Source organism: Rana temporaria, chromosome 1 (assembly GCF_905171775.1).
Source record: "Rana temporaria chromosome 1, aRanTem1.1, whole genome shotgun sequence".
NCBI classification, from domain to species: domain Eukaryota; kingdom Metazoa; phylum Chordata; class Amphibia; order Anura; family Ranidae; genus Rana; species Rana temporaria.
The window spans coordinates 579,913,379-579,929,566 of NC_053489.1; the positions used below are offsets into that span (position 1 = coordinate 579,913,379).

A 16,188-nucleotide genomic window follows, 5' to 3' on the forward strand; every position below is an offset into this window, starting at 1 on the left:
CAATGTGCCCCACACCATTGTATCACCACCACCACCCTGAACCGTTGGTACAAGGCAGGATGGATCCATACCTTCATGTTTACGCCAAATTCTGACTCTACCATCTGAATTTTGCAGCTGAAATCCAGACTCATCAGACCAGGCATCAACAAGGCATTTTCCTCCACCCAACTGCCGCTCACTGGATATTTTCTCTTTTTTGGCCCATTCTCTGTAAGACCCTAAAGATGGTTGTGTGTGAAAATCCTAGTAGATCAGCAGTTTTTAGATGCATGTATGAATACATACACATGCCTATCACGTCACCAACTAATCTTTTACCACTTCCATCAGCTCATTCCCCACAGTTACAACCTTTTGTACCACCTGTACCACCCTATTAGATTGTAAGCTCTTCTGAGCAGAGCCCTCTTAATCCTCTTTTATTATAACTGTATTGTCTCCCTTTTATATTGTAAAGCGCTGCGTAAACTGTTGGTGCAATATAAATCCTGTATTCTAATAATAATACTACCCACTCATTGCTAGTTCATCACATGGCCTCTTACAATTCACCATCTTATAAACCTATTTAATAGTACAGTTGGCTATATTGCTTTATGTGTGTCCACAATAGGCATTTGAGTATTTTGCGTTAATTTTCAGCAAAAACTATTTGATAAATCTTACTGGCTCATGGATGTCTTTTTAGACAGCTAGACTATACAGAGCTACCCGGGTGTTGCTCAGTGTACCTGTGGGTTCGGTGCGGGTTAGCTGCGTTTTCCCATAGACTGTTATGTCTTGCGGGTTTGGTGCGCTTTCATAAAGCGGCTTACAGTAGGCGATGTCCCAATTTTGGCTGTAAACTGTAAATGTAACTTAAAGGGGTGTTCCAGCCTTTTTTTAAGTTTATTAAAAGTCAGCAGCTACAAAAAGTGTAGCTGCTGGCTTTTAATAAACAGACACTTACCTGCTCCATGGTTCCAGCGACGCGCCGGCCGGGGCTACGCTCCTCGCCCCCCTTCGCCGGCCGGCGTCTTCATTCCTAGTGTGGGCACCCGGCAGTGACAGCTTTCGGCTTCACGGCCGGGAACCCAGTGCGCATGCGCGAGCGGCGCCGTCCGATTGGACAGGTGCTCGCCTACAGGGAGGGGCTGCAATAAGGCGATTAAGCTATTCGCCTAACCAGCCCCTCGGCGGAAGGAGGAAGTGGGACAGGAAGTCCCACTCCACCTGACCCCCCCACTCCGCCCCCCAAAAAATTACATGCCAAATGTGGCATGTAAGGGGGGGAAGGAGTGGATTAAGCGGAAGTTCCATTTTTAGGTGGAACTCCGCTTCAAAGTGGAAGTACGCTGCAACTGAGCACCACAAATCAAAAACGCTATTTTAATTTTTTTTGTTTTTTAATGTTCAAAGCAAACTCAACCAACCATCTATCTATCCATCCATGTTTCCATGCTTTCTTTTGCCAAGAAATTACTTTGAAAACCACCTCCCTATCGTTTCTGGCAGTGGCCATCTTAAGGGCAGATGATTCATGTAGCACAGGGGTGCCCAACCTTTTGAAGCACGAGGACCACTTGATCGACTTGGTAACTGGTCGCGGGCTACAATCAGCGGAGCGGGCGGATGGCAGGTCCGTATCCGCTCTGCATATGCAGAGCGGATACGGACACAGCCTGATCAGTTTGGAGGTAAGACACAAGTTGGTTTACATCTGCCACTCCTTAGGAGTGAATGGAGGGTCCAATTGGGTCGGACTGACCATGTGAAAGGGGCCCATGGTTTCTTTAACACTAATGCAATGTAGTTTACCCGCACCGCGGGTGCAATGCAGTGTACCTTTTGGCTTTTCTTCACTTTGCAATAGACTTCTATTATATTCTGCAGGTTTGGTGCACTTTCAGAAAGATCACCAAACTCCCAGATAATAACAGAAGTCTATGGCTCAGTGCAGGTACCCTACAGGTGCACTGCACTGCATTTGCGGATTCGTTTGTAAGCAGCACAGTAACCACTGCAGAACAGATATGCCCATATATACAATGACCTTTAATAACAGTATTCTATTCTATCCCAGAGCAGGAGGTTGCGGGCCACATCAGAGGGCTCCGCGGGCCACTGGTTGGGCACCCCTGATGTAGCATTTAGTTCCTGGCATCAATCTGCCATTTGGTGGGTGTGCTTTGCTGAGAACCGGCTCTAAACAATGAGGAATGATGAAAAAACAATGATATTTATTTAGACAAAATACATATAAGGTATACAAAAATGAGCATAGAAAAATGAATATAATTTTTTTTTTATATTGAGATACATGCTATATAATAAGCCCTTGTGTATCAACGCGTTTCACTGTTGAGCTTCATCGGTTAGGGATTGCTAAGCTGCAATATATTACATTTTTGTTTTTGAGGTTTAATCCGGTGTATTGAATTTTAAATATGCAGAGTAGTTACTCCTCTAGAGGTGACAAAACCACAGATAGTATTCTTCTTTATGGACCTAGACTTCTATTGCCAATTTACTGATGACACTTGTGACATTCTACTGACCTTACCCCCGGGGGCTTCGTTCACTTCTCAGATACACACATCGCAGGACCACTCACTGTGACACATGGCATTGTCACAGTACATCCACGTCTGTTTTATGTCAGACAGTCTGGATATGAGATGAAAAGTGGCCTTTACATTTTTTTTTCCTTCTATGTTTAGCTTCTTCCATGTTTCCAATAATGGCTTGAAGTGTTCATTCCCTCTTCTTCTTCTTCTTCTTTTATTTAGCTAATCATATTGAGAATTTGCCTTTTCCCTGTTTCTCTTTTATTTATGAAGGTGTCCAGTAAAGCAGTTGCTAGCGACTATAAAAGGGGATGTGGTCGCATATCGGGAAGTATCTAATGATTTATAATAAATGAGTTGGATGAAACTGCACCTTGTTTTGGCAAGTTTATTAAGATTAATATGTTAACGAATAACTTTGTGTTTCAGAATGGCTAAACGCCATGTATGACATCATGCGCGCACACACAGACCGACAACTCGCTGTACCCAGGCCATTTATTCATTGTGTAAAAGAATAGGCTGCACACCACGTTTGTGATCCAAAATCCTTTATTGGGACATCCCAGAGTGACACCACAAGACCACAGTGGCCGTTCGATGCGTTTCACACAGTTATAGGTGCTCAGTAATTAATGGTAATTAGGGTTGAGCGAACCCAAACTGTAAAGTTCGGGTTCGTACTGTACTTTTTTTTTTTTTTTTGTTCCCGAACCCAAACAATTTTCTGTAAGTTCGGGTTTGGTGTTCGGCAATGTAATGGCGCGCTGCAGGGCAGCCAATCACCATTTGTTTTACTCCTGTGACCTAGAAGCCATCACAGCCATGCCTACTAATGGCATGGCTGTGATTGGCCAGTGCAGCATGTGACCCAGCCTCTATATAAGCTAGAGGGATGTAGCACAGCTTGTCACTCTGCTTTAGATAGGGTAGGGAAAGGCTGCTTCTGATCTGAGGGAGAGAATTGGATAGGAGTCAGACTGTCCTCCTACAGAAATCATATTACACCAGCGCTGCATATGTTCCTGTGAGATACTCTGCATATTGCACCAGCACTGCATATGTTCCTGTGAGATACTCTGCATTAGATACTTTAGGGAAAGGTTCCTGATTGTTCTTATAGGGAGAGAAATATATAGGAGTCAGTCCTGCTTCAGAAATCATATTACACCAGCACTGCATATGTTCCTGTGAGATACTCTGCATACTCTGCACTATTGTCGTATAACACGCACCTGTGGAAAAAAAGTGTGTGTTATACGCCGATAAATACAGTAAGTCAGCAGCTACAAATACTGTAGCTGCTGACTATAAGTCAGGGCTCAAAAAAAATCCGGGCGCCCGGTCGCAATTGCGACAAGACATTGTGACCTGGCGCCCGCGCCCACCAGTTATTGAGGCCGCGGCTTTGCGGCCTTCACAGAAGGAAGCGTAGGCCACAAAGCCACGGCTTCAATTACCGGCCGGCGCGGGCCCGGTGGTTGGGGATCCTGTGTCTCCGTGCGCCCCCGCCGGTAATTAAGGCCGCGGCCTTCTGCAGGCCTTCTGTGATATGGCACCATCTTGTGGTGGCCGTTGGCATTACAAGTAAAACAGTTCTAGCAGTTCTAATGTGTTTTTTCACTGCTATCTCCTTCCCTCTAATTAGAACCCCCAAACATTTTATATATTTTTTTATTCTAACACCCTAGAGAATAAATTGGCGATCATTGCAATAATTTCTGTCACGCCGTATTTGCGCAGCGTTCTTACAAGCGCACTTTTTTGGGGAAAAATCCACTTTTTAATTAAAAAAAATAAGACAACAGTAAAGTTAGCCCAATTTTTTTTATATTGTGAAAGATAATGTTACGCCGAGTAAATTGATACCCAACATGTCACGCTTCAAAATTTCTTCCGCTCGTGGAATGACGACAAACTTTTACCCTTTAAAATCTCCATAGGCGACGTTTAAAAAATTCTACAGGTTGCATGTTTTGAGTTACAGAGGAGGTCTAGGACTAGAATTATTGCTCTCGCTCTAACGATTGCGGCGATGCCTCACATGTGTGGTTTGAATACTGTTTGCATAAGCGGGCGCTACTCACATATGTGTACACTTCTGCGCGCGAGCTTGGCGAGACGGGGCACGTTTTCTGGCTCCTAACTTTTTTAGCTGGCTCCTAGATTCCAAGCAATTTAGTCAAACCCTGATATAAGTACACTTGCCTGTCCAGGGATCCAGTGATATCCTCACCCGAGCCTATTCTTCAATCAGCTTTGGGTGCAGGTCCCGGCATCACAAATGAGGAAAACGGGCAGTGAGGCCTTGCCGCTTTGTGAATGATTCACAGTCTTCTGGGACTTGTGTATCCCAGAAGGCTGCTGAGGAAGAAGGGAGGTCTAAATTCTGTCTCGGATCGCTGCGGTGCATCTGACCAGAAGTGGGAGAGGATAATTTTCAAAACCAGGTACCCACTCCAAAAAAAAAAGGTGCCATGACAGTTGAGGGTGGAAGGATGCAAAGAAGCGGAACTTTCCCTTTTGGGTGACGTTACGCTTTAAAAGTGTTTAGTATCGAGCAGGAAATCTACTTTAACTCTTTGTTTTTCTATTTTTGTGAAGTTTGGGGAAGCAGTACGGAGAGAGCAAGGGGCCAGTCTCGGTCTCGGTCTAAATTTTTCAAGTGTTTTAATGAGTCATTAAAAAAGTTTAAAACTGTTGGAATTGTCGGAGCTTTGCTGGTCGTATTCATTTATTTTAGGCTGTTGCGGTGTGTGTGGGCAACCTCTTTGTGCCCACGTTCTATTCCTACAGAAGTTTTGTTTTTCATACAGAAATAATCTCTTGCATTTCTAGCTTCTACCAAAAACGAAAATGAATTTTAGGTGAAGTAACTGTTTTGGGCCCATTTACACCATTCTAGTTTGTTGCGGTGCATTTAGGGCCAGTCATTTGAACCCGCTGCTTATCGCACCCCAATGGACCAGAAATCCATGCATGCTTCCAGCAGCACAACACACGGTAGTGTTTCTGCATGTTGTGGTGCATTGCGAAGCTGTGATGAGGTGCCAATAAGAATGAATGGGACCATATTGCACAGCATTGTATGGTCACCCATTGATGATCATTTTATGTCTATTGGGTTCTCTCACTAAGGCCCCTTTCACACTGGGGCGGGAGGCGCGATGTCGGTATAGCGCCGCTAAAAATGGCAGCGCTATACCGTCGGATTTTCCGCGGGATTCGGCCGTTAGCGGTGCGGTATTAACCCCCGCTAGCGGCTGATAAAGGGTTAATACCGCCCGCAATGCGCATCTGCAGAGTATTGCCGTGGTTTCCTATTGTTTTAAATGGGAAGGAGTGGTGAAGGAGCGGTATACATACCGCTCCTCTCACCGCTCCAAAGATGCTGCTTGCAGGAGATTTTTTTTTCTCCTGCCAGCGCATCGCCTCAGTGTGAATGCCCTCAGGCTTTCACATTAAAGTGGAAGTAAACCCACCCATCATTTTCAGCCAAGGAAGCTGCCATCTTGGCCTATGTTTTTTTATCTTCAACTGCCATGGTGCTGCACATGTGATCAGTTATGACACCAGCCATTGGATGGTTTGACAGTTTGGTTGAGAGCACAACCAATGGGACAGTTAGCAATCCCGGCATGCCGGAAATGTAACTGCTTTTTGAAACTGTTAAATCGATGGGTTTACTTCCGCTTTAAGAAGGCTGAGCAGGAGTTTTTCAGGCGGTATTTAGACGCTTTTTTTAGCACTGTAACGCCTGAAAAACTCCTCAGTGTGAAAGGGGTCTTGGTGGCTGTTATTTCTGCAGTTCAGCGTGGGTGACAACTCGGGTATTTTTTCTTCTGTGTGCCGCAGGTGTAATGCCAATCATTCCAGTGTATGTTCCGATAAAACACAGAGAAGCACGTGTGGTATTCGCCACTGGTTTCCTTCTCATGTTCTTCCTTCTAACGTCTTCTTAAGTATTCTGCTTGTGGTCCTTTGTTTCCTGTGTTGCTTCTAACCTATGTACTTTCTTAACCCTGTGGCATCCAGAGAGACGGGAAAGATTCACCAGCAGACTTTTTTTTTTTTTTTTTTACTAAAGATTTAAGTGATGGCTTCAAAGTAAAAACTCCCTAACAAATAGTATGACCACAATTTTAGGGCCTGTGTACACACTATGCGGTGACTTGCGTATTTCTGCATTGGATAAACAAAGGTCAAACCATTTTTTTTTTTTTTTTTGTGCCTCCTTCACACCACAATGCAGCATGTCTGCCGTTTTCTGCACCGTACTGGATGGCAACACTACACACTGCGCTGCTGTGCACTGACCTGAATTAAGTGTTACTTTATGACACTTTAGATAAAGTTGAAGTCAAGTTGAAAAAAAAAAAAGAACGAAGCACTGCGATGAGCTGAAACAAATCTCTCCCTGTTGAAGCCGACACTGCACTGGCCTGCAAGGTAAAACATGGCATTTTACTGTACAGGCTAGTGTGAACCTAGCTTAAAAGAGAAGTATGGGTTAAATATTTTTTTTTAGATTCATACTTGCCTCGGTGGATGGAACATCAGACCGATGCTCCATCTGTCCCCCGCCGTCCCTGCACTGAGAACTGAGCCACCGAACACCGCCGATGGCTCGGTTCTTGCAGATCCCAGAGGGGAAAGCCTGACTGTCAGTCAGCAGCTTTCCTCTCCGCTTCTCCGCGCTCATTGGAGCCCCGAGCAGTGGAGGGGCGGGGAGAGGATGTCTCAGCGGCTCACTGAGACTGCCATCATAACTGGCAGATCCTAACTTGGGAGTCGTGATGACGTGCTGCCCCGACTGATGGCAGTTATGTCAGCGGAGAGCGGACTTCAGACTAGAGGTCGACCGATATATCGGCCGGCCGATATATCGGGCCGATATTCAGTCATTTTGGAGAAATCGGCATCGGCCGATTATTATCCAAATGTGGCCGATATTTAGCAGATCTGCATCAGCAGAGTGTGGAGAAGGAAGGAGGAACATGGGGTTCCCCCTCCCTTCTCCACACTGTCTGCAGAGCAGTGCCGTGTGTGTGAAGGAGAATGGAGCTGTCGGGCTGATGTCGGGGTGGGCGGGACCCGGGGTGGGCGGGACTCAGCTGTCCAACACCAGCCAATGGGATGAGATCATTGGCTGGATAGCTGCTGGGTCCCGCCCACCTCCAACATCACGATGAATCTGAGCTCCTCTCTCTCTCTGCTCTCACAGTTTCACAGCACATAATGTAGCTGAATGTGTGAAACTCTCTCTTCATACAGTTTCACAATTGCTGCAGAGAGAGAGAGGAGCTCAGATTCGTTGCGATGTTGAAGGTGGGCGGGACCCGGGGTGGGCGGGACTCAGCAGCTATCCAGCCAATGATCTCATCCCATTGGCTGGTGGACAGCTGAGCCCTGCCCAACCCGGGTCCCGCCCACCTTCAACATCGCAATGAATCTGAGCTCCTTTCTCTCTGCAGCAGTTGTGAAACTGTATAGAGAGTTTCACACATTATCCGCTACATTATGTGCTGTGAAACCTGCCAGTGCCATCTGCTAATGCCAAGCCGGCCAGTGCCACCTGCCAATGCCATGCCAACTAGTGCCACCTGCCAATGCCAACTAGTGCCATCTGTTAATGCCATCCAGTGCCACCTGTCAATGCCATCCAGTGCCACCTGCCAGTGGCAACGCCATCCAGTGCCACCTGCCAATACCATCCAGTGCCACCTGCTAATGCCATCTAGTGCCATCCAGTGCCACCTGGCATTGCCAATGCCATCCAGTGCCACCTGCCAATGCCATCCAGTGCCATCTGCCAGTGCCATCCAGTGCCACCTGCTAGTGCCAACTAGTGCCACCTGCCAAGGCCATCCAGTGCCACCTGCCAATTAGTGCCACCTGCCAGTGCCAACCAGTGCCATCTGCCAGTGCTAACTATTGCCAATTAGTGCCACCTGCCAGTACCATCCAGTGCCACATGCCAATTAGTGCCACCTGCCAGTGCCAATTAGTGCCACCTGCCAGTGCCAATTAGTGCCACCTGCCAGTGCCAATTAGCGCCACCTGCCACTGCCACCTTAGTGCCACGTGCCAACCAGTGCCACCTGCCAGTGCCATTCAGTGCCACCTGCCAATCAGTGCCATCTGCTTTTGCCAATTGGTTCCATCCAGTGCAATCTGCCAGTGCCAATTAGCGCCACCTGCCAAAAAATAAAAAATCGGCCTAAAATATCGGCCACAAAAATCGGCATCATATATCGGCCATCGGCCGCCCCAAATTCTAAATATCGGCATCGGTATCGGCCAGAGAAAAACCCATATCGGTCGACCTCTACTTCAGACCACTCTCCGTTGAAAACGGGTCACAGGAGTGCAGGGGGTTTATGTGCCCAGTAAGGAAGTGGTTAATAATATTAATTCCTGGGCCAGTTGATTGCCTCCTATTGCTTTCAATACCACTTCTATGCCAATGACACCAAAATCTATCTCTCTACCCCTCAAATCACTTCATCAGTCTCTTCACGCATCACCAACTACATGACTGTAAGATTTCCTCACCCCTCGTGCCACTTCCTTTGATTTCTCTGTCAAAATCAACAGCTCAACTATCAACCCATCCCCCATGCCAAGGTCCTAGGTGTAATCCTGGACCCCTTCCTAACCAATGACACCACTAAGCTTCTAGTTCTTCCTGGTCATCTCTCGGCTCTCCTACTGCAACTTCCTCCTCATTGGCTTGGCTTTAAGGCTCCATTCACAAATGTTGATCACCCCTCCGGCGTATGTAAGGCTTAAAAAACGCAGCGTTTTATCGCGGCAAATCGTGGGACAAAACGCCGCAATTTATCGCGGTAACATACGCCGCGTTCAGGTGTGACTGCAGTCTATCCCCCTTTCAATCCATTATGAATGCTGCTGCCAGACTTGCCCAATTTACAAACTGCTTAGGGTCTTCTAATTCTTTCTGCCAATCCCTCCAATGGCTTCCACTCACCCAACAAATTAAACTCAAGATACTAACAATACTTGACAAAGCCATCCACACCTTGGCCCCCAGCTACATCACTAAACTAGTCTCAAAATGCCAACCGAAACGTTCTCTTCGTTCCTCCCAAGACCTCCTGCTCTCCGGTTCCCTTTTCCCCTCCTACCATGCTAATCTCCAGGACTTCTCCAAAGCCTCTCCCATCCTCTGGAACTCTCTACCCCCAATCTGTCCAACTATCTCCTACTCTGTCCACTTTCAGATGATCCCTGAAAGCTCTTATCTTCAGAGAAGCCTATCTGGCCTCCACCTAACAACAACAACAACAACAACAACAAAGTCGGCACTGCTTAGCGCTAATCGCAGGCAGTAAGACATTTTCCCGACCCTCGGCTGCAGACATTGAGAAATGTCTCACTGCCTGTGATTAGCACTGTGAAGTCCTTCTTGACTCTGATTCCTACTTTATTAACCACTTCCGGACCGCCGCACGACTATATACGTCGGCACTTTGAAGCAGGATATCTCTGTTATGGCAGCAGCTAGCTGCCATAACCCAGGTATCCTCGTCTTCAGGCGGCGGTCCGATTTACGATAATGGTGGTTTCTGCGCCAAATTCACGGCGAGATCACTGTTATTAGGCGGCGGTAGAGGGGCACCCCTCCCGCCGCTCTCCTGTGCCTTACTGGAGCCGTTGGTAGCGGCAGAGGCGGCGATTGTGTCCTCTCCGAGGCTAAGTATGGAGTCGAGTAAAGGTAATATGGCCCCCACCCGTCTTCATGCCATAGCAGGGCGGAATATGTTATTGCATTTTAGTGCAAATGAGATATGAGGTATTTTTGACCCCGGATCTCATATTTAAGAGGACCTGTCATGCTTTTTCTATTACAAGGATGTTTACATTCCTTGTAATAGGAATAAAAGTGACTCCAAATTATTATTAGTGTCAAAATACATAACATATAATTTTTTTTTTAAAGCGCCCCGTCCTGCACGCAGAAGCGAACGCATACGCGAGCAGCGCACGCATATGAAAACTGTGTTCAAATCACACATGTGAGGTATCGCCGCGATCGTTGGAGCGACAGCAATAATTCTAGCCCTATACCTCCTCTGTAACTCAAAACATGCAACCTGTAGAATTTTTTTTTTTAAACGTCGCCTATGGAGTTTTTTTTAAGGGTAAACGTTTTTTCGCCATTCCACGAGCGGGTGCAATTTTGAAGCGTCACATGTTGGGTATCAATTTTCTCGGCGTAACATTGTCTTTCACAATATAAATAAAAATTGGGCTAACTTTACTGTTGTCTTATTTTTAAATTCAACAAAGTGTATTTTTTTTTTCCCCCAAAAAAGTGCAGTTGTAAGACCGCTGGGCAAATACGGTGTGACTTAAAGTATTGCCATGACCACCATTTTATTCTCTAGGGTGTTAGAAAAAAGTATAATATTTGGGCTTCTAAGTAATTTTCTAGCAAAAAAAAATGTTTTTAACTTGTAAACAACATATCTGAAAGAGGCCCGGTCCTTAAGTGGTTAAATTGTAATTGTACTGCCTGCCCTTATGTTGTAAAGCGCTGCATAAACTGTTGGAGCTATATAAATGCTGTATAATAATCTAATGTATTTCAGATATGTGTTTAGGTGTTTGCTGGGAAGTTCTGCTATGCCCAAGTCACTTTCCTGCTTTTGTGTGGTGTTTTGTAAAACTAGTCATTGCACACAATGGCCCGGATTCACAAAGCACTTACGCCGACGTATCTCGAGATACGACGGCGCATACTTACACTTACGCGACGTATCTATGCGCCGTGCCCATAAACTGAGATACGCCTGAAAATAGGCTTCATCCGACCGACATAACTTTCCTACGCCGGCGTATCATGGGCGCATATTTACGCTGGCCGCAAGTGGCGTTCCCATTGATTTCCTATTCAAATATGGAAATGAGGGAGATGCGTCGCTTCACTAACGTACTTGCGCCCGACGCATAATATACGCGGTTTGCGTAAGTCGTACGTCCGGCGTAAAGTTATTCCCCATATATGAGGCGCAACTGATGCTAAGGTATGGACCAGGGAACACAGCCGTCGTATTTTACGTCATTTACGTAGTACGTGAATAGGGCTGGGCATAGGTTACGTTCACGTCGTAGGCAGTGATCCGTCGTATCTTAGGCATTTTTTCCGACGTGATTCGGAGCATGCGCACTGGGATGCGTCCATGCGCAGTTCATTATTCGTGTCTGGCGCTCGGCCCATCATTTGCATGGGGTCACGCCTCATTAGCATGGCTCACGCCCACTTCCACCTACGCCGAGGAAACCCAGCGCAGTTTGGGAGGCAAGTGCTTTGTGAATTCTGTGCTTGCCTCTCTGCGCTGCATATATTAGATACGCTACGGCGGCATAAATATGCGCCGATGTATGTAAATCCGGGCCAATGTCATTGAACCATTTGATCCAGCAGTAGACCCTCCTACATCTGCACATTGCTGGGCCCTATTAGAAATGAAGTGTGCCTTTTTAAATCATCACTGTTTGGAGTTTGTTTTCTCAACAATGTAGGTGAAGATGAGAGTGGCTGAGGCCTTTGTAGTTCAGCCTTTGGGGTGTAGACGTGAATAGATGGGTGCGGGGAGTGTCGGAGGCTGTGGTAACGGGTGAGGAGTCTTCTTCACATGTGGTCTCCTGTCGTGTGTGTGTGTGTACTCCTCCTCTCCTCACAGTAATCAGTTCCTGAGAACAGGACCTCGGCTGCAGCGGCTCTGTGACAGGATGATGGTGCACATGGCGGGAGACGTTCATGTGTGAGGGCTGTATTTCTACATTACTGTGTCGTCTTCAGAACTCTAGATGCTGGGCTTTCTTAGCATGTCATTTCGTGTCTGCAGTTTAGAATAGAACCTTCACCTACAAAGTGTAATGTCAGTCGCCCGGTGGACGCAGTTCACAATGATGTGGCCTACTGAATGGCTAAAGCCCTGTACACAAGATTGTATATTACGACAACAATTGTGTGATGGAAGGGTTTTTCTGGATAATCCGACCGTCTGTACGCTCCATCGGACAATTGTTGTCGGAATTTCCGACAACAAATGTTGGATAGCCATGCTCTCAAATTGTCCAACAACAAATGTGTTCCGTCAGATTATCCGATCCGTTGGACTAAAATCCAAAGTACAAACACACATGCTCCGAACCAATGCTAAACATCAGACAATATTAGCAGAACTTGCCCAAAGGGTGGCACTAAAGAGATGAAAAACAACGTAGTTTTGTGTATGTTGGCTGAAAAGGTTCTGTCTGTATGCAGAACAAGTTCACAGACAACGCCCTTCGGACAAAATTCCACGGATTTGTTCGATGGAAGGCTATAGATCTTCATAGCATTATTATGGAATGGATCGACTCCATCACAGTGATTGTTGTGTGTTGGAGGTCGGTTTATTGTGACTTCACTCAGTGTAATGCCTAGTACACGTGATGAGAAAATCTGACAAAAAACCCGCTTTCCGAGCGATTGTCTGATAATTTGATCATTGTTAAACCGCTTTTGAAATCTGATCGCGACATCTCATGGAAAATGATCCAAAGGGACAAGCACGAAAATATTTCAGTACAGTATTCATCCTTAAAAATCTTGTGACCAAGACTGCGCATGCTTGGAAAGGAAAGCATGCGTTACAATACAATACATTACATTGTCATGGGAAGTTGTATCCTATTTGTTTTTGATGAGACTAGCAAAAATAAGAAAAATGGACTATCATTTATCCGATATTCTCATTGTGTGTACCAGGCTTAAAGGTCAAGCTGGCAATAGATGTCTCATTTTATGGCCAGTTTCTGCTGAATCTGCTTGGACCTGTAAGTGGTCGTGCAACCACCACCCTGCTTTAACATGTTGACCTAAAGGGCTCTTTCACACGGAGCGGATCCGTATTGATCCGCTCCGTTGGCCTGTTTGGCTCAGCGGGGATTCCTCCGTAAATCCCCGCTGAGCTGTCGGCGGACAGGGCGGTCCCCGCACACAGTGCAGAGACCGCCCTGTCTCACCTCCGCTCTCCCCTATGGGGAATCGGATGAATACGGACCGTGTACCATACCCGGCCCATGTAACTATGTATATATACCATACCCGGCCCATATAACTATTTGTGTATAATACTATACCTGGCTGCTGTGAATTGTTCAGGTCTGCAAATCTATTTTATTTTTAATCGTTTATTGGCTAGTTCTGTAGGTTGCAAGCCTTTGAGACAGACTTTTTTCCCCAGGGAATGAGATGGGTATGATATGATGTATACATAAAACATTTTCTGTTTATTGGAAAGCGTTTGATGTGTGGTTGGCACTGTACTCCTCCCCGCCATCCAGCTCTGCATTAATAATTTGCTTAGTGGCTGATTTCGTCCTGAAATCGGGAGATGTCTGCTGTCTGTGAATATTTATAAGTGTGCTTTTAGGAAGTATTAATCTTCATAAAACTATGAAATGAAACGTGCCTTTGTATAATCATAGTGTTTAGTGTCCTCTTATCAGGTGCTTAGGCGGGAGTACAGCAATTGTGTTCGAGCATTTCCCATTTGCTTTCAGCGTCAGGAGATTGAGCCCAGCAATAAACCAAAGGCCATTTATTTTTCTGGATATGGAAGAACACCCTGTATGTACTGTATATACGCTCTCACATACACACAGCTGCCTACCATGGGGACCATTGAGATTATAGGCTTTGTCACCATGACTCCACTTCATGGCATTCAGACACCAAGTCTTAGTTTACACATGCAGCATGCTTTGCCACCTCTCTAAAAAGCGGACCACTGTGGATTGCTTTTCAGAAGGGTGGCAAAGTCTTCTACACAATCAAGCTAAGCCTTGGTGTCTGAATGCCGTGAAGTGGAATCTTGGTCACCAAGCCTAGTCTCTCACCAGTCCACATGGTGGGCAGCTGTGTGTGCATGCGTATATACAGTAAGATTTGACAGACATTGAGGAGGCAATCTGAACAATATAAACACTGTGTGGCGGCTGCATGCATAACAACTAAGCTCGGTGAGCCTGCGCCGCTGTCTGTGGCGCGCATGCGCCGTAGACATCAGTGCAGTGTTTTCTGCAAATATCTCCTTAACCGTGTAGGTTAAAGCGGAGCTCCACCCTAAAGTGGAACTCCCGCTGATCGGAACCCCCCCCCCCCTCCGGTGTCACATTTGACACCTTTCAGGGGGGTGCAGATACCTGTCTAAAGACAGGTATTTGGACCCACTTCCGGCCACAGTCTGCGGGCAGGATGTCACCCCCCCCCCCCGTTGTGTTCTGGGAACACTCTGCTCCCAGAGCACAGCGGGAGCCAGTCAGCAGGCGCAGCGCGACTCGCGCATGCGCCGTAGGGAACCGGGCAGTGAACCTGGAGCGCTTCACTTCCTGGTTCCCTCAACGAGGATGGCGGGGGGGCAGCAGAGGGACGAGTGATCGCTCGTCCTCTGCTGCGGATGGCGCTGGACTCCAGGACAGGTAAGTGTCCCAATATTAAAAGTCAACAGCTGCAGTATTTGTAGCTGCTGGCTTTTGATATTATTTTTTTTTTTCAGCGGAGCTCCGCTTTAAGGAGATATTTCTTGCATCTACAGGTAAGCCCTAATCTAAAGCCTTAATCTAGGCTTACCTGTAGGTGCAAGTTGTCTGGTTGGGTTTACAACTACTTTAAGCAGGTAAATTATAGAGAATATAGCATCTGAGAACCAATAAGCTATCTCCTATTTATTACAGTCATTTTTTAGACCAATGCATATCAGTGAAGTGTCTTCTTATGACCATGGTACAGAACTAAATAAAAGCGCAAGTTGCAGTTTGAGAAACAACAGTGCACCTTATTATCATATACCAGATGCCAGACAGCCAAGCGGTGAATAAAAGAAAACACTTGAGCAAAGAGTGGCAGTCTAGACGATATTGGTGCTTGTAATTGCTCCAGAAGGGCTGTATGGAGACCACAGTCTAGACATGTGCAATGCATTGCTCTTGCGTCTGGCTACGTGAGCTTATCTTCTGCTATAAAGAGCAACCCCCCCCCCCGAAATAATTCATAAGAATAAACCAAAAGGTCAGCGTTTTAATTATCTGTATGAGTGCATAATGAATGATTATGGCTTTTGCTAAAATATAATCTGTTCAATTGCTTATGTATCCAAACCTGTGAACAAACATGGAATACTATATGTTGCAGCTTACCAGTCCTTAAAGCGGGAGTTCACCCATGTATTAAATTTTTTTTTTTCTCCCCTTAGATTCCTGCTCGTTTTGTCTAGGGGAATCGGCTATTTGTATTAAAATATGAGCAGTACTTACCCGTTTTCGAGCTGCATCTTCTTCCGTCGCTTCCGGGTATGGGTCTTCGGGAGCGGGCGTTCCTTCTTGATTGACAGTCTTCTGAGAGGCTTCCGACGGTCGCATCCATCGCGTCACTCGTAGCCAAAAGAAGCCGAACGTCGGTGCGGCTCTATACTGCGCCTGCGCACCGACGTTCGGCTTCTTTCGGAAAATCGTGACGCGATGGATGCGACCGTCGGAAGCCTCTCGGAAGACTGTCAATCAAGAAGGAACGCCCATTCCCGCAGCCCATACCCGGAAGCGACGGAGAGGATGCATCTCGTAA

General features: G+C 46.4%; 1 protein-coding gene across 1 annotated transcript in view; it reads left to right on the forward strand.

Annotated features, from left to right (window-relative positions):
* Window positions 1-16,188, forward strand: part of FRYL (FRY like transcription coactivator) — a 505,173-nt gene that overhangs the window by 25,239 nt on the left and 463,746 nt on the right. The window contains exon 2 of the mRNA XM_040334951.1: window positions 11,052-11,056. The gene's annotated coding sequence lies outside the window, so the exon portion shown is untranslated. The remainder of the gene's footprint in view (window positions 1-11,051; window positions 11,057-16,188) is intronic.